At 56.9% G+C, this 22,065-nt stretch overlaps 1 protein-coding gene across 8 annotated transcripts in view; it reads left to right on the forward strand.

Annotated features, from left to right (window-relative positions):
• HDAC7 (histone deacetylase 7) overlaps window positions 1-22,065 on the forward strand; it is an 89,350-nt gene that overhangs the window by 44,468 nt on the left and 22,817 nt on the right. The window contains exon 1 of one of the 8 annotated variants that reach the window (XM_074807555.1): window positions 12,576-12,593. The exons of 6 other annotated variants lie outside the window; for them this stretch is intronic. The gene's annotated coding sequence lies outside the window, so the exon portion shown is untranslated. Of the gene's footprint in view, window positions 1-12,575; window positions 12,594-21,237; window positions 21,555-22,065 lie in introns of those variants that run through there. One more of the 8 variants, XM_074807554.1, reaches the window with a different exon arrangement.

The raw sequence follows: 22,065 nt of genomic DNA on the forward strand, positions 1-22,065 counted from the left end.
GGTTGGGAAGAATAACCCAGGGAGCCTTTCTTCCCACCTTAAATACAGAATTTTTGAAGGGGGTCTGCAGGGTGCTGAGATGGGATAGCCACGCTGTGCAGGGTGAGCTTGGCGGTTATCTGTATCTTCATCTGGCGTGGAGGTGGCACATCAAGCTCGGACATCAGCAGGAGGCTCTTCTTTTGGTGTTTCCAGCACCAAAGGGTGTGAGACTACAGGTGGCTGGACCCAGGGACTCGGTGGGAAAGGGGTCTTGAGAGCAAGGTAGGGATGCAAACCTTGCTATGGTGAACATAAAAACTGGCCTCCAAGACGTGGAGAGGTCTAACTCTGAGCCCGAAGTGCTGCAGCGTGGAGGAGCGGAGCACAAAGGTGGCACCGAGCACGTTGTGCTGGAGAAGGGAAAGCCAGAGCAGGGGGACACAGCAGTGCGGGCTCCTCAGACCCCTCTGAATTTTTCAGTCTTTCTGAAAGCTTCCTATGCATTAGGCTGGCTCTGTAACCCTCGGTGTCAGGCCCAGGCTGGGGCAGTTTGGGGCCAAACCCTTGGAGCCACGCACGGAGGATTTCCGAGGGATGCCCCCAGCTCCCCGCCACGAGCCTGTATCGATTACCGCTTCACTTCTGCTCTCCCTGCCCGTGTCGGGCAGACTCCGAGTGCCCCAGCGCAGGGGTGAGCAAACAGGGCTTGTACAACCCTTACAAAGCCGGGGCTGGAACCTGCTTTTCTAGTATGACAGACCACACTCAGCCACTTGCCTCTTTAAAGCAAGTGTACTCAGAGAGGGTTTGGCTTTTCTGCCTATAACTAATTTTTTAGCCATTAGGTAGATGGGGCAAAAGTCCCTGTTGGATTTGTCCGAGCGCTCATTGCGGAGCCGTCGGAGGTTGTTTGTGTTGCAACGCCTTGTCTCGTGCGGCGAGTCCATCCCTGGCCATGCAGGATGCTGAATTCCCCCCTTCCTCGTCAGCTGGATGCTCTATAAACAAAGCAAGAATAATTCACCTCTTTTTAAATTAAATCACAAGTCCTCTCTCTCCTTCCATCTTCAAGGCTCTGCTGTCGTAAACAGCTGCTTACTGGAGTAGGTAAGTGGAGGCAGCACAGTCCTGCCAAGCCCTCGTGTCCACAAATGACTAAATCCTGCCTGAAAAGTCAAAGTATGAAAACATTATTTTTTGGTTTTGGCTGAGCCTTGTGGATTGCTGGGATCAAGCCATCTTGGCTGCCCGGCGGGCTCACAGAGCCGCTCCTCTGGACGCTGGCTGGGGCTCTGCCCACCTTGCAGCTGGCGGAGGAAGGTGGAGGAAGGCTGGTGCGGACGTGTCGGGGGGCAGGCGGGGGTGCAGGGGGGTGTCTGGGGGCTGCCGCTGCCCCTGCGGCGCTCGGACCAGCCTCCCAGCCCAGGATCAGCTCTCAGCACTCTTGCAAAAATTGTTGTGCCCATTGGCAAAGTGTGTTGGCAGGAGGGCGGAGGGCGGTGCTGCGGCTGCGAGCCCTCGCAGTTCATAAATAACTGTGGGGGCTGGAGAGCTGGGCCGGTGGCTCGTAGAGGAGCTGTCGTGCCAGCCCCTGTGCAAATGCAGCACCTTGCCTGCGTTTTTCTGGCTTTTCAGCTGGTTTTTCTTTCGTGTGCGCTTCCACGGCGAGGCCCTGCGTGCAGCTGGGGTTTCTGTGTGCTCCTTTGCTTGCTGCTCCGACATCCCGTGCTGGGACAGTGGCCGGTCGTCGCCTGCTCACGGGCAGCTGGGCCTGCCTGGGGCTGGGTCAGGAGCCTGGATGAACCAAGCGGTGGGTCCCTCATCCGTTGCAGCCTGGCTGATCGACTCTGCTCTCGGTTCGTAGGGAATAGCTGAATGGGAGACGCGGGTGTTGAGTAGGGCACTGGGAAGGGAGAGCTCTGAGCAGCTCCCTGCTAAAGACTCTTTGTGCATTTTGATGTCTGTTTAATATACGCCGGAGCAGGAGCCCAAGAGGGTGGAGAGCAGTCTGGTAGGAGCCCAGTCTAACTGGGTGTCCTGACGTGCTCCTGGGAGCGTCGGATCTTTCGGGCAGCGAGATCTGCGTGTCTCGCCTGGGAGTGCAGGTGCCGACAGACTCAGCGGCGCTGCGTGTTGCATTGCTGAAAGACCCCTGGCTCTGGGCCCTGGCCCACCAGAGCCCTCGTCCTTCTCCGAACAGCTCAGCAGCTTGTGGCTGGTGTGGTTGGGTTGTGTCTGTGCCGTTTTGAATGCAAACAGCGGTGGACCAGGCAATGCATAAGCCACTCTGCATCCCTGACTTGCTTCTGCTGCCTCTGCTCGCGTCTCCAGCTCCCCAGGCTTTCCCAAGTGTGCACCTCTTCTTCTCCACCCAGAATAGCCTTTGCAAAACTTGGTTTCCCAGCTGCCCAGCAGATAAATATCCATAAAACGAATATCTCCTCTCCTCCTTCATAAGCTCCAGCCCATAGAGGTGGTGCGTGGGTCCAGCTGCCTCAGCAAGCAACACTTGGGACCTACAGGAGCTCAGCACGAGCCTGGGCTCCTGCTCTCTGGCCAGGGCTGTAGGGACAGAGCTGAGGAGCCTGGTATGGGAGGTGAGAAATGGGAATGGGAGAGCAGGCAGGTGCTAGGGAGGTGGCAGCGGCAAGGGGATGTCCAACCTCCATCTCCCAGTGAAGAGGTAGGCGATGGGTTGTTTGCTCTAACACAACTCATAGCATGATCTGATGTGACACATAACTGCGGGACGCTCGTGATTTTTCAAACCTCTTTAACTCAGCCAAATTTATAATCAAACTTTGCTTTAGAAGAGGTTGGGAGCTGTGCTCTGGGTTGTTCGTTTGCAGCTGGAGAGGACAAGCCTGCCTGTGTGTCAAAGGGCCGAGCTCGAAGCTGGACTCTGCCGGCTGGTCAGAGATGGTGGTGGGAATGGACCATCCCTTCGCATCTCCTCCCTGCTCCACAGGCATGGCCTGCAGGGGCGCAGGCAGCAGGCTGCGGGCAGTCTGGGATGGCTGCTGGTGGAGGCAGAGGTAGAATGTGGCTTCAGAGGCTGTATCTGCTCCGTCTGGGCCAGGCAGAGCAGCACCAGGCCTGTGATGCTGCACTGGGTGCTCGTCTGCTCCCACTGGCTCTTGGTGTCCATGCCCCGCCGCCCCAGGAGAAGCCCCCTTCCCTCCAAAGAGCAACGTCCAGCACCGCTTGCAGGACCCGACTCTTCTGAAAGACTCTGCAGTGTCTGGATGGAGATAAGGGTAGGGTTTAAGGCCAAAAATCAGGAGAATTTCCTGCTGCTAGAGGTGGAGCCTGGATAATGCTGATTCAGGGCTTTGACTCCCATCTGCAGCCTCCCTGGGCTCCCGGGGGAAGCTGACCTCATTCCCAGCTCGTTGGGCTCTCCCGGCTCGCACCCACTGGCAGGGTCCATGCCTCGCTGGATCTGTAGGTGGTTTGTGCATATGGATCCCCGATTCTCGGTCTTCTGCATTCATGGCAGCACAATTCCCAGGTACTGGAGCCGCCGACATGCCGCATCCTTCTGCGGTAGGACCGAGCCTGGCAGCCGAGACACCCCTTCTGCGTGGCCAGGCTCAGTGGTGAGACGCTGGTATGCGAGATGTAAACTCAATACCAAAGTTTAGATTACAGCCCTGTGAAAAACATCAGCTCCCCTAAATGGAGCCCAGATGGTGGCAGAAGCTGTGCAACGCATCGAAGCCGAGGGCCAGGAATTGCAGGAACCGTGTGAGCAAAGGGACCGGGGCTGTGGGGGAGGGAGAGGAAGGGAGGTAGGGTTACAGCTCATGGAGGCTGCGAGGCAGGCAGTTGGCCACTGCCATCTGCATTGAGGGTCAATTCCTAAACCAGGCGGCTTAATCCACCTCGCCCCCTTAAAAACAACTTTGGACGACAAATGTCTCCCGAGTTGCATCACTGTAAATGCAGCATTTCCAAAGCTGAGGTTTCCCACAGCCCGTGACAGCTGAACTTGCGGGCGTAAGAGGCCAAGGGCTTTTGGGCAAATTAGAGGAGACCGGGTAGATCTGAGGCAACGAATACACAAGCTGTGCTCGCTCGGGAGCTCTGCCAGAAGAGTTTCCCAGCTTCCTCGTTTCGGCAGGTTCAGAGCCGCTGAGCCCAGGGTCGAGTGCGCGCGGGGAGGTTGGAGACGGAGCCGTGTCTTGGGTAAGACGAGCCCCAGCAGCCGGGTGGTTGCATGGGTGAGCGCAGGCTGCGGGGAGGCTGACCGTGACTCAATATCCTGGTGTTGTGAAAAAACCAAACGGCCCGGGGCACTGCTGAGAGCACTGTCTGGGAGGCTCAGAGCCATCCTTCCCCCTGCTGCGCTGCAGGAGCCTCCGCTGCAGCAGCTTCTGGGTGTTTTGGAAAGGCTTGGAGTGATTGAGAAGTGCTGGGAGGGACCACAGAGCACACCTGGTGGGGCTGGACCCGTGAAGCCAGTGTGCACACAGCAGATGGAGATGGAGGTGTCCAGCCGATGCTGCGGTGATGTGAGAGCGAGTTAGTGCCTTCCCAGGAGAGGCGATGGCCTTAGACTGCCGCAGGCAGCCCTCCTCCCTGGGCCAGAACGGGTCCGGTGGTGAGGAGGTGCTGGGAGGTTTCTCTAGAGGGTTTGGCCACATCAGATGAACGTTAGGAATGGCTGAGTTCATTGTCCCCTCTGCGAACTAGAGAGCTGGGATGAGGTGGTAAGAGATGAGGTGTTTATGTAGAAATTGGGGCTCTTCCTGAGGTCATTCCGTCAAGAGAGTTGTGGGGAGGCCCCAAACACGTCCAGATGGGATCGGTGCTCCTCTGTTAGGACCCCACCATCCCTCCATTCTCCCTGCTCTGCCCTTCCTGCATCTCCTTCCCTTCCCCTCCTTCGAAGAGCTGCTGCATTTTTCAGTGCCACCCGCTTGGGTGGTGAAAAAGGGACTGGGGCTGAGCGAGGGAGAGGGCAGGAGAGATGGGGAGGAGCAGGAGTGATGCTGCAGGCCCCAGCACCGGCGCGGGTACCAAGCCACGGGGCCTGCAGGTAAGCTCACCCGTGCGGTGTTCACCGCGGAGGAAGGCCCACATCCCTCGAGATAACAGTGTGTGCAGGAGCAACACACCCCTCCCCTTGGAGATAAGCTTGTGTGCAGACACAGCCCGGAGATAAACACCCCGGAAGGCAAACATCCAAGTCGTACACCTGTACGGACACGAAGCACCTGCAAACACCCGCCGCGTGGCTGTGCCCGTCCTCCCGGGGTGTTCGGCGCTCACCGGATCGGCACCGGACCCGGTTTTGTGCTAGAAAATCACGTGTAGGGCTGCACGGAGCCCCAAAATCTGGGGATGCTCAGGGAGGGAGAACAGGCAGAGTTTGGTGTCATCTGTGGGTTGAGTTGGCTGCAGCTTTCTAAGATGCTCAGAGCAACGTAGACCCCGAAGTGCAGTTACACCCCAGGTTTCGCGTGCCTGGAGGATGCCGTCATCTTTAGGCTGTGCATTCAGTTTTCTAGGAGCTCTCGGGTAGCCTCCGTGCATGATGCGGAGCCATAAAAAGTTCCTTTAAATTGCAGGAAGGGTTTTTGTTGAACTCCTCATGTCTCAGAAGTTGTGAAATTGGCACAAATGAAACGGTTGCTGGCATGGCTCCGCCGCCACGGCTCCACCGCCGCCCCAAAACCGATTTCCACACGTGTTTTGGGGACTCTGCTTTCTGACTCCTGTACAGGGAGCCGAGCCGGGCGTCTGGGCTCCACTTGGCTTTGGGGGAGAGCAGATCCATGCCGCTGCTCGCTTCTTGGGAGCAGCATGCATCGGGTTTAACTCCCTGAGTTTTAGGTGTCTGCAGCGATGGCGTTTGCGTCTGAGCCTGAACCACGTGTCGCCGCGCTCGGGGAGGCGGAAGAGCTGCCGGGGCAGACAAACCGCACCGTTTTGGGATGTCCACCACGGGATTACTGCTCAGACATCTGCACTGAAATGTCGACTCTGGCAGATGAATCACAGCTGTAGCTGGTGGATTTGGATCTTACCCTGAAGTCAGACTCTAGAGTTTTGTTTTTCAGCACTGACAGGCACCGTCACTTTATATCCCAGATCAGACAAGGGGGGCTGGGGGGGTTCTGGTGATGGTCAGCCCTGCGTGTGCTGTCTGCAGACATCTCCCAGCACATCCTGCAGAGGCCGTTTCTGCAATATTTCCGAGTCTCTCAATGGAAATTTAGTGGTAAAATGACTACTGAGACCATGACAAACTACAGCAGCAAGTTGTGCTGTTTTAGGAGCGGGGGAACCAACAGCTCTTGCAGCCTGCGACTTGTGAAACGCAACGGCGCAAGCGTACAACTGTGCTTTAGGGGACAGTGTGAAGGACAGGCTCGCGGGTGCACTGCTCGTCTCCGCTGTGGTTAGGGGCACTTCGTGAGCAGACCTAGAGATGCCGAACAGTTGTAGGTAAAGGCACTGCAAAAAGAGACCCCCGTGCCCCCAGCCTGCCACGCTAGCTGCGGGCGCTCTTGAGACAGGCTTTGGCGCTTCAGTTGCACCACGCGGTGACTCTGATTAAAATAAATACCAATAGTGGGTTGTAACCAAGCAGGGGGTGGTGGTTCTGTGTCTCATCTGTCACCGAGAGGGCTTGTTGCAATGCACCCCCAATTCTGGAGCGAGCAGCAACCTGAGGAACCCTGTACTGACAGGTAGGAGCCTTGCAGAGAGTCGGGGAGCTAGACATCAGCTCTGTGCTGCTTGTTATCTTTGTAAATACTGCAGGTGAATGTTAACCACCTTCCTTGGGAGGATAAACTAGTCTTTAGACTTGGAAGACTAAGAGTACTGTATTGGTGGTCTGTAGCTGCAAAGATGTGGATGCAACCGAGCAGTAAAGACGTGCCTGCAGCGTGTCTCTACCGGGTAGCCTTTGCCCTCTGTCTCCCTACGCCTGCAGACTTCGTGTACTTCTTGTGGGTTTTCCTAGTAGAGGTTTATTTGGCATGAATCGACAGCATCTGTATCCGTGAGCAGGAACTGAGCTGTCAGGAGAGAGATGATGCCGGCTCTGCTCAGGCGATGCCGTGGTGGCTGTGCTCGAGTCCCTGAAAATAACTGAACAGGGTTGAAGGCTCCACGGAGTCTGTGCTGCTTGAGTGACACCAAGAAACGTTGAGTAGGAGTAAGGAGATGTCATCGCCTCAGTAGCTCATGACTCTCTGAGTGGTCTCCATGCTGTGGCCAGCACCGTACTGGCTACTTCAGCAAGGGCAGTGACTCAGTGGAAAAGACTCAAAACTACACAGATGTAGGATCTGCCGCGCAGGGAGAGCTGATGGTGAAGCTCAGGCTGGTTATCTCGACAAAGGAGGCTCCAGCCATCAGCTCCTTTGGCCAGTGGACCAAGCCAAGGATGTGCTGGAGGCAGAGGTTAGCTTGTGGTTTCTGTGTTGGCTCTGTCCATCTCGTGAACAATCCTAGCAATGCCACATCTGATCTCTTCTTGTGTCAGATCACAGCAGAAGGGAGTCCCTGGAGAAACGTCTGGAGTCTGCTCCTTCCCTGGCCGAAGATCTACAAGTCTCGTTTGCGGTTCCTGTCAGTTTTATTGGCTGCCGTTTTTGTTTGTGTTTTGAGGTGTGGATTTGTAACAGTGCTGATGACGAACCCTTGAAAGATCTGTCAAGATCAAGGAACTGGGAGGATTTTTTAAATTTATTTTTTTTTCCCTTGGTGGGACCTTGCTGTCAGGGTTGGATGTCTTGTTGGGTCTGGCTTACTCATGAGTAACTGTGCTGGTTGGGTGGAGGTTCGCTCTCTCTTCTGCAGGAGCCCGGACTGGGTGATAGCCTGTGACGGTGATGGGAACAAGTGATAGCGCTTGGCTGCTTCCCTGCTGGGGAGGTTGGGATGCTGGCACGGAGAGGCCGTTTCACACCACGCGGACGTGTCTGGGACGATGTGCCAAGCGAGCGAAGAAGGTGGAGGGTGTGTCTGAGGAGAAGCCTGGGAGGGGTGGAGGGTGTAGGATGGGGTGCTGGCACATCTGGAGGTGGGACAGAGAAACTTGCAGAAGGATTTGTGGGTTAGGCCTGGTTTGAGCTTGGGTGTGTGCTGTATCTGCAGAAATCTGCATGTCCTCCCTTCTGCCCTCTTATCTTCTGACTTGGTGGGGGAGGCCTCCCGACAGTGCTGCTTCCCGGAGGAGATCCTTGCAAAACCCCGTGGCTTTTCCCTCTGTCCACGTGGCTTCCACGTTCATCTCCTCACAGCAGCTCTCGCACATTCCTGACCCTGGGAACGAGAGATGAGACTTTGCCAGAGCTTACCCGCTTACCGACCAGCCTGCCACCAACAGCCCAGTTCAGAAGAGAGGTTCCCAGTTACCTGCTGCTGGTTGTTTTTCTGGTGTACTTAGCGTGAGTGTACAGATCTCCCAGTTGGAGAGATAGGGATACCCCAAATAAAGCTCTTGCAGCAGGCTCTGGGATGAGCAAAGCTGACGAGTGGCATCTCGTTACAAAACCTGGTGGTTTTATTTTGTCAGAATATCTAAATTAATGGCAGAAAGGCTATGACTTACGTGACTTTGAGGCGAGGGTTTGGTCACGGGTGAATAGTTTCCAGCAGATTTGTGTTTTAGGGAGCCATCTGACACGTTGTCTTCAAGAGTTTCCGTAGAAGAGCGCGCTGAAATTGCCGTGGCTGGAAGGTGGCTGATGTGGGAAGCGGGAGACTGGGGTGAGAGCAGCGAGTGCACCGTCCGGTCACGAGCAAGGGACGGCGGTGTCCTAGTGAGAGGCAGCGTCTGCGGCTCCTCCGTGCCTAGAAACTCTTATCTCACTGAATAAGAAAGGGAGTCAGGAACTTTATGGCAGGGAATAGAAATCCCAACCCAGAGGTCTGGCTGGGAGCTGTGTCTTCCATGCAGACAACAAGAGCCCTGTGAGGCTATGTTTAGTCTCTTAGTCTAAGAGACAAAAAAAGGAATTGGATTTGGGGCTGGGGTCGGTGGATGGAGCGGGGCAGGGGGGTTGCAGGAAGGGTTTGTGCAGCTCGGGGCTGTCTGCCGCTGGATGCACCCGCTCCTGGGTCAGGCTTCGGCTTGGCAGGGCTTTGCTGAAAGCGGAGGCCAAACAGCTGGGAGAGGAGATGGAGCTGGCAGAAATCAGGCCTGCAGGAGCTGATTTATCTGGGAAGATTAAAATACTTTTATCTAGCTGAAATCATGGCCTTCATCTAGGCTGTGCAAGGCCGGGGCTGTGCTTGCTCGCTGTTAGCTCCAGATCCCGGCCGCTCGCTGCAGGAGAGTCTCCTGCTGCACCTCTGCCAAAGCAGGAATTTACCCAGGCGTTGCTCCGTGTCTGCAGCCGGGACGGGGATCGGTAAAAAGCAGCCACAGCACCTCCAGAGCCAGACCCTCCTTCCCTTTTGGGTGCTCGCTGACCCACACGTGCAGGCTGGCTGCTCCCTCAGCCTGGCCCTGAGCTCCCAGCTTGCCTTTTTTTTTTTTTTCCAGCAGCAGCCACATGCCCTTTCCGCAGCCCACACAGTTTTTCTTGGGTTGCGGGAGCCCTGGCAGCAGGATATCGGAGCAGATTTCCCTGCCAGGGCTCTGAGGGTGGATAGACCAGCTTTTCTCCTTCCCTTATCACCTCAAGCTTCGGGAGCGGGGAAGCCGCTGCTGAGCTGTGGAAGAGCTTTTTGTGTTTGGCAGCAAAAGGAGAACGTCAAGGCTTGCGATGGCTGCAGACGGACCACCTAAGAGAGCATGGGAGGTTGGCAGCAAACATGGCTGAGCAAAGAAATGGCAAACTGATGTTGAAACTCTTGGAAAAGGGAGAGTTGTTGCTGTAGAGAGTGGGAAAAATAATATGGAAGCATGGGGATGGCTTGCCACTAGATGGAGCGAATGGTCTTATGGGGATTTATCTTCAGCCTCTGGCAAGTTCAGCCCAGGACCTTCGCTGGGGGAGTGGGTCCTTTCTCCCTCGAACTCCTGGGTTTGACTTTGGGGAGCCAGGTTTTGCTGACCATCAGCATCTCCCCCAGCACTGCTGAGGTGTGCTGGTGTGGTGGTCCAGGCTGTCACCACCCCTTGGATGCAGAGCAGAAGAGTCACCTCCAGCTACTGCGGGCACGGAAATTGAATCTTTAAGCTCTCAAAGCCCGTGTCCTTCAGCAGAAGCAGAGTTTGGGACTCTTCAGGAGGAGAGTTTCCATGGGCGAGTGTGGAAAACGCAAGAGTCGTGCGGCAAAGGGAAATCTTCTCCAGCCTTGGTGGGGGGAGCAGGAGAGCTGGGGCTTTGGGCAGGGGCAGAGGCCTTTTGGGAAGCCACCAGGGCAAGAGCTGGAGATGTTGCCCTCAGGATGCTGCGGAGGCACCGCAGGACCTTGCAGAGGTGCTGCGGTGCTGGCTCTGCCCAGCCCCACAGCCGTCCCTGGGGAGCCGGTGACAGGGGACCCTCGTGTCCCCTCCTGTTCGCCCACCTCTTGCTGTCGGCCGAGGAGGCTGCAGACCCCGTCAGGAATGATGTGGTGCTGCAAGAGGAGATTGACGTAGGAAAACCTTGGGCCGTCCCTCTCCAGTGCCGAGCGGGAGCGCGAGGAACCCCTGCGGCAGCAGCAGCAGCTCCCCGGTGACGCAAGCGCCGGCGCAGCGGCCCCGTCGCGGTGAGGTGCTGCGCTCTTCCCACCGCCCGCGCACCAGGGGAGGGGTGAGCTACAGCAACAAAAATGCGCCCTTCCACTTGGGTGACTGCTCCCAGTTAGAGATGAAAACATTTGTTCCTGAAATTGGAGTCATTCCTGGGATTGCAACACCCAGGCTGTGTTTCCAATTAATCTGCTGAAGTCGTCATGCATTTCCAAGTGCATTGGCTCAGCAGAGAGAAATCTGGCGTCGCCTTCGCGCTGAAGTGCCAGCTGAGATGTGCGCGGTATTAAATGAGGAGAGAAGGGCCCCGCAGGCTTTGCCCACCAGCGCCTGGCACGGGACGGCGAAGGGGCACCGGGCAGCTCCGGTACGGCGGGGGGGACGTGGCAGAGGGCAGAGCAGCCTCCTCCTGGGAATGAAAACGCTTGAAATAGTTGCTGAATTACTGTCGGGTTTTTCCTGACTGGTTTCCTTCTGTTTCTGGGTGTGTGTTTTGTTTTGGGGAGAAGGGGAGGGGGGTGAAGTGAGTTATGCTTGGTCTATTCGCTGCGTCTGCAGGAGTGTATTTACAGCCTCGCTGCCTTAGCGGTGACGAGTGGGAGATGTTTGCTGGGCGCTGGGGATGCTGGTGTGACCTCTCAACCCCAGCCTCCTGGGCCCTCCTGCATGGTGCTGCTGCCCCCAGCGAGGCAGGCGAAGGCTGGAAGCTGGAGGCTGTTTGGTTTTGGGAGTTGAGTGATCCCTTAAGCGATGCCCACGCCTGCTGAGACTGGAGCTTGGTGTCGGATGGTGGGTCCTGGTGGTGCGTCTCCATTTAGGCACCTCTCCGGGGAGCTGCTGGAAGGACAGACATCCCCTTGCCCATGGTTTTTTCTCTCCTAGGGCTACTTTTGCAGAAGCCAGCGTTCCCGCCTGGAGCTGGAAGTGACCTGACACATTCCTCTCATCTCCCGTGTGATTTTCTGAGAAATGAAATTGGATCTGGAGCCCGGTCCCAGCTGGGTGGGAGCGGTCCAGTGCGTTCGCACAAACACTCATGGAAAGGCCGAGCTTGCGTAGAAATCTTCCCTTTCCAAGAATGAGGTTCAAGCTGAGGCCCCCCTCCCTCTGGCATCAGCTGGGGTGATGGGCAGGAGTGGGGAAGGGGGGACGGGGAAGCTCAGCAGGTCTCCTGCCACCAAGGTCACGGGTGGCTTTTCCCTTTAGGGGGAAGCACGCACACTGCTTTTGCAAAAGGAGCGTGCAAACTGCTTTTACCCCTTGGGAACTAGAGCAGGGATGGGGTGTCCAGCTGCCTCCAGCTCCCCGCTCTGCGGAGCCCCTCTCCCTGGGCCGTCGGGACGGCGTCACCCGCTTTCCCACAGCAGCGCTTCGTTTAGAGCTGGAAAGTGTTAAGTGAGGACGGTGACAAGACCGCTCCCAAATTGGATCACGCTTGCTTTCCCATCTGCGAGGGCAGCACCGGGGCAGTATGTTCTTCGGTGGGAGTGTCGTGCAAGCCTGTGCACCCTCCTCGGAGGCCAGCGCAGGCAGGCGGCCTGCGGCAGATGCAGAAAAGCCTGCAAAAAAACCCAGGGAAGCGAGGAGAGGAGGGGGAAGGCAAGTTTACCACTGGTGTTTAATGCCGCGGCGCGTCAGTTTAACGAATGCTCTTAAGGATGTTGTGCTAACTTCCCAAGTTACTGCCTCCAGAAATAGAGCTTTCCTGTGTGTCTGTCGTAGAGTAAGTCTCTGTTGCATAGATTTTAGCAGTGAGGATGTAATCTTTCTATATTTGCTTGCAGGACAATAATACTGATGCTTTCTATTTTTAACCCATCAGCAGGGCAAAAATGCACTTGGGAATCTTCAGGGAGCAGAGCAGCTCTGCTCGTAGCGCTGCCTGCCTGGCCGGGCTTCGGGAGCGACGCCAGCAGCTCCGCCAGCAGCGCGGGCTTTGAGAGGGCCCAGCCCCGCTTTTCGGCAGGTAAAGGGAGGCCGGTCTGCACAGGGCTGGTCTGCTGGCTCCGATGGGCTCAGCGGAGCCCGTGCTCTGGGCTCGCAGGGCTGGGCGGTGGCGAGGAGGAGCAGGGGGGTGCGTGGCGTCGGCCGTCCTTCTCTTCCTCCTGTTTCTGTCCCTGCTGCGGCCCTTCGCGGCTGCGGAGGTGGTGGGGAGCGCCGGAGGGTTTGTGGCTCTGGCTGTGTTGCTGACTCTGTGATGCTCGTTTGGGTGGTGCCAGTCCTGAAATCCCAGCTTGGGTCCTAAAAGCATCTCGAGCCTTTTTTTGTTTTATATATATATATATATATACACACACACATTTATGTTTTTTAAGAAAAACACTTTCTGTCACCACCTTGATCGTGAAAAAGGGCTGCAAGCAATAACCTGCAAAGCCCTCCCGAACAGGACATAACAAAACTGACACCAGCTTGAGTCACGGTCCCAAGTTTGGGGACTGGTTCATAATTTTGAGTAGTTCTGCCCTGGCCAGGTTCTTCTGCCGCCCTCATCTGCTCGAGCTGCCGTCAGCAGCCGTCCTCTGGCAGGACGGGCTTGCGTTGGTCCTTGCAGGGTTTTCCAGCTGCTGACGTGCATGCTGGAGGAGCCTGAACACGTGCACCTCCCATTTGGAGGAGAAAATAGGAATTTAGGGTGGAACTTGCTCCCTGGAGGCTTTGTTTTGCCCTCCGGGCTGGGTCCAGAGAAAGTGTCTTCTGCTGTCTTGTTGTTTTGTTGGTTTTTTTTCCCTGCAGTGGAAAATCCCACCGGCCTCAGGAGTGGATTTTATCACGGTGTTTGCGCCTGTTGCAAAGACTTTGGTTTCCAGCCCCTCTGCGGGACTGTGCACAGCCATCGCCGTGCTGCCACGGCAGCTGGTGGCTGCCAGTGGAGTTTGGGTTAAATCCGAGCCCTGGTCCTTGTGCCTGGGGGTCCCGGGTGAAGGTGGCGCCCGTGCCTGTGGCCGCCCCTCCCGGCCAGGGCACAGGTTTTTGCATTTCAGGGCTGTTCCTTTGGGGGCAAAGAGGCAATCTCGGTTTTGCCATCCCGGGCGTGCAGCTGCGCGGGGCTCGGCCCTGGCTGGGACAATGGCCGGAAGCCGGGAGCCGCGCGCAGCTCCTTGCCGCTGGCCAGGCCCCGCATCCTCGCCGAGCCGAGGCTGCCTCCGCCGCCGCTCCTCCCTTGCTATTTCCATCGCATTGTCCGGAGGAGAGGAAGGATGTTTCCAGCCTTCTTCCTTTTTGCCTCAAAGGGATGTGGGGTGGGCGGGGAGGGGAGGGGAGAGGATTTTTCTCGCTGGCGGTTGTGCAATAGGCACAATTACTGCTATTCGAAGCACTGTCCCGCTCCGCCCAGGTCAGGGGGGTGATGCGTCTTGGCCTGAGCCATCCCCGAGGTCTCCCCTCCTCTGCACACTCTTGGCAGGGGAGATGCGTCTCGTCCCGTGTCCCCGCTGGCAGACACCAGGCTCAGGCGCAAGGCGGGGGCTCGGCGCTCCGTCAGATGAGATGCTTCTGCAACGTGGCTTTTAGCGGACGCGCAGACGTGGCCGGAGCCGTGGTGCTCAGCGATGCTGGGGGAGATGCTGCTGCCTCCACATCCCTTATTCCCAGCGGTGGGGTGAGGCTGTCGTGAGGTTCTTAGCGCTCGACGTAAGATATTTTGGGAAGGCGAGGTGGGATTCTAATATTATAATCGCCGTGCGTGTCGTGGTGGGGATGGGTGCGTGGAGGTGGGGGGGGCTGCAGGGCGTGGGAGGATCGTCCCCGGCCCCTCGGTGGGGATGGTTTCAGGTGCCTCTGAACACGTTAGAAGTGTGCGGTGGGGAAAGGGAATAGGGAAGGTCACCCCTTGCATTATGATGGAGAAATATGGCCATGAAAAGGGATTCTGGCTTTTTTGGGGATGTTTTTAGTTCTTCATCTTGTGGGCAGGGCTCTCATGATGACAAAGAAACGCTGCAAAGTCTTTCCTGCGTTTTTGCACAGCTCCAGCGGTCGTGGCTGTGCAAAGTCGAGGCTCCTTGCTGCGCCGCAGGAGGCCGGGCTCCCACGTGCCAGGAAGTGAAAGCACGATTAATTAAGATGGGAAATGATCTTCATTTACTCTGCCTAAATCCCTTTAGCACCAGTAAACCCCAAACATTTGCAGCAAAGATCTTGGTCAGCGCGCGGCCACACCTCTCCCGTCGTTCAGAGGTGGAGAAATCGCCCATGACACATCTCTGAGGGTTTGACTGTATGGGAGAGTTTTACCAGTTTTACTGGGGTGATTGTCACTTCCTGGTAGCAGCCAAACTGGGAAAAACCCCTCTCTTACTGAACTGGATCACCCTGGCGCAGCCAGAAGAGTCCAAATTCAGATCTCGTGTGTGCTGGCGTCGAGTCTGTCCTGGGGCAGCCCCAGCCCTTCGCAGCACTGCTGATTTTTCCATAGGGGAGCAGAAAGCTTTAAGGATCCCTTTTGGCTTTTTTGCTTTGCTTGTCCCAAAGTGGATCAGGACACAGCGTGGCTGTTTCGTCGAACATCTGCCGCGCGTGGTACCCATCACGTGCCGCTCTCAGGGACACCCTCCATACCGCGCTTTGGAGCCGCTGAACGTTTCTGACAAAGCCCAGGGTCAGGGCCAGCCCGCGTAACCTGCCAGGAATACCGGGAGCTCCCGGATTTCGCTGCTGACAGGAGGTGTCCTGCAGTGCCAGGGCTATGGAGCAATTCCTTGGCGGCGGTCGGAGCCAGCTCTTTGCATTAGCAAAAAATGGGAATGATCTGCAGGCTTGTGAAAGTCCCCGGGGGGTCGAGGTAACGACCTCGCCTGCGTGTCCTCGGCAGTTTAAACCTTCCTGATGCTTTGGCCACGCGTGTCCTGTGGCGTGTGTTGGTGTTGGCCGCCCCGGGGGGGGGTAGGCAAGGGAGGAGAGGTTGTGTGGAAGCAGGAGGAGATGTGCAGTTCAGTTGTCTCCCTCTTCCTCCGTGGTTTTGTGGTTGTAGAGAGGCTGTGAGGGCAGAGAACAGCCATTCTGCTGGAAACCAGCTTAGAAATGATGCTGGAGGGGCTGATGCGATAAAGTATCACTTTAGTCTGGGGCAGAAGTTGTTCCCTGTATTTTTAAAATATGAGCAAGCTGGGGTATAAGCTTCGTTATGGTCTATCCTATTGCATGTTCCCGTTTGTGAAGCAGAGAGGGTCTTGTGTTCATCTCTGGCAGCTGCCGCAGCAAAGGGAGCTGGAGTGGGCAGGCGCAGGGGCAGGACTGGCATCGTGGACCGGCCTCTCTGCTCCACCGTGGCTTTTGCTTCCCCGACACAGACTCAGCGTTTCCACCTGCTGCTGCGTGGGGCCTGGGTGCCAGCCACCTGCCCGAGCCCACGCAAAGCCGCCCTGTTTATTTTGTCTAAAAGCAATATCCCCCAAAGGGGCGGTGAGGGGGGAGGAATACCCACTCTGGCTTAATTGCATTTAATGAGTCTGATGGGGCTGGCTGCCAGCAAGCCGAGGGCTTTGCCAAGGTTCGTACTTGCCCGTGAGAACGGCGAGGGTGTGGTGCGCGGCCGCGCCTGGCTTTGCAACCGCTGCGAGGAAAGATCTGAGAGCTCCCGCCACCCTCCGCCGCCGTCCTTGTGCCGCTCGCCCGCTGCCGTCGGCCCAGCCCGCCTCGCAGGGCTGAGCTTTACGGGCACGTTGGCCCCCAAGGACTCGGAGGAACATGATATCGTCGATAGGTGAGTGTGCCAAGCGGGTGGGAAATATCCCTCACAGACATTACAGGGGCCTTAGCAAGCTGGGGTTGTTAGATGCACCATGAGCATCCCTTCGTCTGGAGCTGGGTCCAGCTCCGCTCCGCAGCATGCACCCAGCCCGTTCGGTTGATTGTCAGGTGGGTTTTAGGGTCCTGGACAGGGATGTGATTTTGCTGAGCTGACACCAGGCCCGATCTTAAGAGATGCCGAGGGCTCGAATCCCAACCCATGCACGGATTCCTCGGTGTCTGAGGTTAACGCTGCTGTGCTGGGCTCGCCGGGGGTTGGTTTGTTTATTTATTTTCCTTTTTTCCCCCATGCTCGAGCGGCTCAGCGGCAGGATTAACCCTGCTTTCTGGGTTAAACACCCTGGGCAGTGTTGCTACATGAGCGCGGAGCGCACACACCCCACCGCACCCTCCGTCCCCGCCAGGCGCTTTGGCTGCCTCGGGGCACCCGCGTTCTGCAGCCTCAGCTGGGAGCCGGCCCGCGTCCTCCTCCGAGGTTTCTCCCTCCCGACTGCTCTTCGCTCCTGCTTTTCCCCGCTCCGGCTGCATGTAGGACACCGGGTCCTCCTTTTGCATTTCTTTCCCCCCCAGCTTTTGTGGAAACCCAGAAATCCTGCCTGATGACTTGGCCCTGCTGTTTCTTGTTGCTTTTCCAGCCCCAGTGGCATTCCCTGGCTTCAGCGTCGTGGATCTCTTCCCACCATCTCCCCCAGCTGCTCGCGTGCACCAGCGCTCACCCGGATTTACCCCGCAGGGCGGCTGTCCCTGGTGCCCCCATGGTGTGGCAGAAGGGCTTGTTGGCTCCAGGCACGTTTCAGCCTCCTCTGCATTAAGGATTTGACTCCTGCACCTTGCCCAGCTGCACAGATACCAACTTTGAGCCAAAGGCTGCGCTTGCTTAGCTTCTTCCTGAGCACCCAGGTAGGGGAGGCAGGGCCAGACAGCCCCACAGCGAAGGGTACCAGAAGTGTATTTGTGCAGGAAACCAAAAATGTTGCAGCTTCATTCCTCTGGCATAAATAGTTCTTGCCCTAAAACCCGTCTCTGCTCTGTGTGCTGGTGATCTCCAGCGCTGGCCGGAGGGGATGTGGAGACGGGGCGGGCAGTGGTCAGGGGCCACCACGTGCTGTCCCCTGGGCTCGCAGGGCAGAGCTGGGGCTCCCCGGCTTTGAACGTCCCCTTGCTCAAACACCTGATGGTCAGCACTGGAGCACGGCCTGGGGTGAACTCTTGACTGCCCTCGCTGGTGGCGGTTGAGCAGTTCATAGATCCATGTGGAAATTTAATTTGTGCCTCTTTCCCTGGGATGTGGCTTATCCCCACAGAGCTGGGGCTGCCGGTGTTTCTCCCAGCTCCTTGGTCTCCTGCTCTCTGCATTGTATTGGGCCTGAGGTTTTTTGGTGGATTTTTTTTTTCTTTTCATGACCGAATCTGCCTTGCAGCCCAGCCTTGGACCTCGGCCAGCGTTTGCCAAAGGGATTTCCTTCTCTGCAGCATGCAGAGAGGCTCCAATTAATGGGCAGGTCCCCTTGAGTAGTCACTTGCTGAAAGTGGGTATTGTGGGAGTCCAGGCTTTTTTGTCTCAGCACTTCCAGATCAAGCAAGACACTGCTTCAGAGCCCTGAGCTCTTCCCCGGGGGCTTATGAGTCAAGCTGGGCTCTTGCTGTGTTGCACGCAGCAATTAAAAAAAATAAATACGTAGGCTGAGCTGTAACACTGGTGACAGCAGCCCCCGTGCAGGGGTGACCCTTCGCAGGAGGCGCGAGGCGAAGTGGCGTGTAGGTCTGAGCCGAGTGGATGGAGACGTTGCTCCGTGCCGTGGCGGGATGCTCCGAGGAGCAGCTTCGTGTGTTTGGGGGGTGACAGCAGCGGGGACCCCTCTGCAGCGGCCCCCGGGGCCGAGGTGCTGACGAGCCCATCGGTGTGCTGTCCAAACCGGTTGGGAACGCTCTCCTCCGCTTATGCAAACGGCTGGTAATTGAGGAGAGGTTCGTATAATCGTTTGATCTCTCCTCTGCTTCCCTTGGCACGGAGGCCGCATCCTCTCGTGCTGATGTAATCAAACCCGGCGCGGGAAGACGAGGCGTCCTGCGCCGAGAGGGTGCTCGCTCGCTTCCCGGGAGCGCTTGGCCGCGTCCGCGGGGCTGCTGCAGGGCTCTGCCTCTTGGCATCTACCTTGGAGAACAAAGACCCCGGAGGAGCTTCTCTTGCCAGGACCGATGCCAAAGCCGCTCTCCAAAGATCTGTGTTGGCTGCAGGCAGGGAGATGATGCTGAGGCTCTAGACTGGACTGTTGCCTCCTGCCAGAAGCCTGTCGAGGGAGAAGATGGGGCTGTTAGAAGACACGGGGCTGTTCCAGTTCAGGCAGAGCGGGGGTACTTGCTTCCCTGGAGATGCTGCCTGTCATCCGCGTTCGTCTCTGCCCACGGGCCTTGGCAGCGTTTAAGGTTTCAGGAGTGCAGCGCAAACCCTCGCCCCTTCTCGGGCTGCTCTGTAGCCGTGTCCCCAAGGCGTGGAGGTGGGCGGTGAAGGTGCGTAGCAGCCCGGCGGGCCATGGTTGCGGGGCCGGTGGAGCTCAGCGTCGGCCGGCTGCAGAGAAAGGCTGCGGGGGAGGCCCAGGAGGAAGGGCACTGCCTCTCCGTCGCGTGACTCGGGAGGGCACGACGTGCGGGGCTGCGCCGACCCGCCGCTGGCAGCTCTCGAGCAGGGAGTAGCCAGCAGACCCCGGCCAGGCTGTGCGACCAGGTGAGGGAGGTTGGAGGGGAGAGAATCCAAGGGGGTGGCCTGCATTGAGGGGGATGTTTCCCTTCTGGGAGGGGAGGACTTTTCCTGAATCACGGGATTTTCCCTGAGCAGAAGCTGTCTACGCTGTTTGGGGAGCACAAGGTGCCACCAGGCAACCTTGGCTTTCCTTCAACAGAGCCCTTTGGTCGTGAACTTCCCTCTGTTTCAGAGGAAATGGTGGTTGTTGCGAGGTTTCCTGGGGATACCTCGCACTCCTCCGCACAGCATCCTCCCCCAGGGGCCTGGTGCTGCTGTTTGGGATGGGGTTTACGACCGGCGCGGGCGGGAGGATACAACTGCTGGCAGGAAATGACTGCCAGAGGTTTCCAGCCCTGCCAGAGCCGTGGCGGGGCCGGGGCCCACTTGCTGTCCCTCCGGTCCCATGTCCTGGCTGCAGTTGCAGGAGATGAGCTCTTTGGTCCAACCTTGCCCCTCACGCTGCCCACGCTCAAACCGTGTGGTGCGATGGCCTGATCCTTCTGCAAGAAACTGGTAAAAATCCTATTTATTTCCTTACTTGCTTTAGGGGGACACAAACACATATATGGTGATGGTGCCATATATCAGGGCACGATGGAGGAAGAGCTGGCTGGGACGGGGATGCCCTAAGCAGCTCTCTGTGAAACCGCAGCCGCTGTTGCCTGCCTGTGGCATGATTCAATCCTGCCTGTGCCCAGCTCTTTCTGTGGCTGAGTACCTGTGCATTCCTGTGACCAAACGATCTCAAATTTAGACTCGAAACCTATCGCTGGGTTTTGCCGTGCAGGTTTTGCCTCTGCACATTCGTGGTTGGGTGCTTTGAAGGCTTTAAAAGCTCATTCCTGGGAGAGGGGCAGCATCCAGGGAGCTCAACCCCTGTCAGGTTTGAAAGTCGCTCCAGCTCATCTGGGAGCTGTACGGGAACATGAAGGAGGTTGGTTGGTGGTTTAAGTACCTCCTGCGGTGAAGTTTGGGTCCGGCATTAAGGTTCGGGGCTTTGGGGTAATTTATCATGAGGCAGGGTTACCTTGGCATCCTCTTGGCCAGCTTTGCCCTGCAGGCAAAACGCTTTCAGGGCCAATCTGAACGTGCAGATTTGAGAGCATGTGGAAAACCTGCCTTGAAATGCACCTAAACATGCCTGTGTGGGTCTGCTCCCCCCACCAACCGCATCGGTGGGGCCGCCCGGGGCCCGCACGCAGACCTGGGCCAGCGAGGAGGGGGCTCACTGCTCAGGGAGGGCACAGGCCCCCCGACTTCCACTGCGGGTGCAGCTGAACCACTGCCATGAATTTAGTCCCAAAGGGTTCACTCTACCTCTTCTTTGGCCAGTAGAGTCCTGGCTTCTGCTCTGTCTAGATGCTGTGGGAACGTGTAGTGTGGTCCCATGTCTCTGACGAGCCTGGATGGGAACACCGACGTTGGGGTGTGGGTGGAAACACAGAACATTAAAAATAGGAGCAGATCCAGGTACGAAGCTTTTTGCTCCGGGTCCCTGTAGCGCAGGCTGGCCTCAGCGCACCGTGAGATATTTGGGTCCCGGAGTCATGAGTTTCAAAATGTAACTACGCACATTTGTGGGGAGAAAATTCCAGGGAGGGCTATTAAATGTCTGACTCAAAGGTCACGAGCCACAAATAACCAGGGAGAGTAATCAGGGGAAGTATCTCGCCCTGATCCACTTCCCGAGGCCTGATGTGGATCTCGTTTACAGGCTCAAACAGAGTATTTTCTGATTTATGTGCTTGAAATACCTAAATAATGTGCTTCGCTCACAGGTGTATGTGTGTAGTCTGGGTGGTTTCAGGTGTGTTGCTTTTAATCCTGGTTCATGACTTTGGTTGTGGAAAGGGGTTTGTGATGCACGTGCGACTTTGCCAAACTTTAATCATCGTCTGTCTCAAATTTTTTCTGGAAACTTTCTGCAGAAGAAAGTTTGCAAGAATCAAAGTATAAAAAAAAAATATGGTTTTACCCTTGTGGAAAAACTCTTGGGGGCTTTTCACAGGGAAGCATCAGCCTCTTCTTGTTTTGGAGCAGGAATTTGATGTCTGGTAGGGAGGAGAGGGATCCACCCACATCTGGCCAATTCATAAAGCCCTTGAAACTCCCAGTGAACATGCTCCATAAAGAGTTATCAGAATTTGGCAACCGACCGCTCCAAACATTACATCTTCCCTGAGCATCATCTGTTCTCGTATGGCTCATGCGGGACGCTGCGGACGGCCTCTCCGCCCGGGGACAGCTGCGGCGGTGCAGGGCTTTCCCCGGAGCTGCCGTCCCTGGAGCTGCCGTCCCTGGTGCTGCGCCGCGGCTCCCCTGTGCTCCCCCGGCAGCCGCCCGGCGAGGCGAGGAAGGAGGAAAATGCCCCAAACGCTCAGATTTTGCGGGGTCCTGCGAGGAAACCCCCCGGGAACGCGCAAGCAGATGGAGGTAGGGGGAGCGGGGGGGCGCGTGGAGCACCGGCTCAGGGTTCCCACTGTCCCCCTGAGAGCTGTGAGACCCGACGGCAGTGCCTGTGTCCCTGCTCCTGGTGTAGCAGGGCAGAAATACCGGGGTGATGCTCGTTTTGTAACTTTTTGCTTGTCTTTGAGGGGAGCAGAGTGTTTGGCCCCATAATTAAAACCAGCATCTCGGTGCATACACCCCAGGGGCCAGGGCGAGGTTACGCGAGGTACCCCGACTCCGGGATTTCCTATTTCTCGAGTTCTGGCTTTGTGATCTTAATGTTGTTTCAACATAGTCCTTTTCGTGTGGTTTCTTATTTAAGTGTTTTTAATTTGAACAAATTCCCTCCAGCTAATTTTTGTTACTTGTGCGTGGCTCTGGAGAAGACCTTTTCCTTTTATTAAAGAGGAGTGTTTTTAATCACATGCATTCTTCAACCCGGCTGAACTCTGAACCTTTTGCAGCTAATCAACATAAGATGGGAAAGGGTTTTTAA

The sequence above is a fragment of the Strix aluco genome, chromosome 27 (genome assembly GCF_031877795.1).
Source record: "Strix aluco isolate bStrAlu1 chromosome 27, bStrAlu1.hap1, whole genome shotgun sequence".
Lineage (NCBI taxonomy): Eukaryota > Metazoa > Chordata > Aves > Strigiformes > Strigidae > Strix > Strix aluco.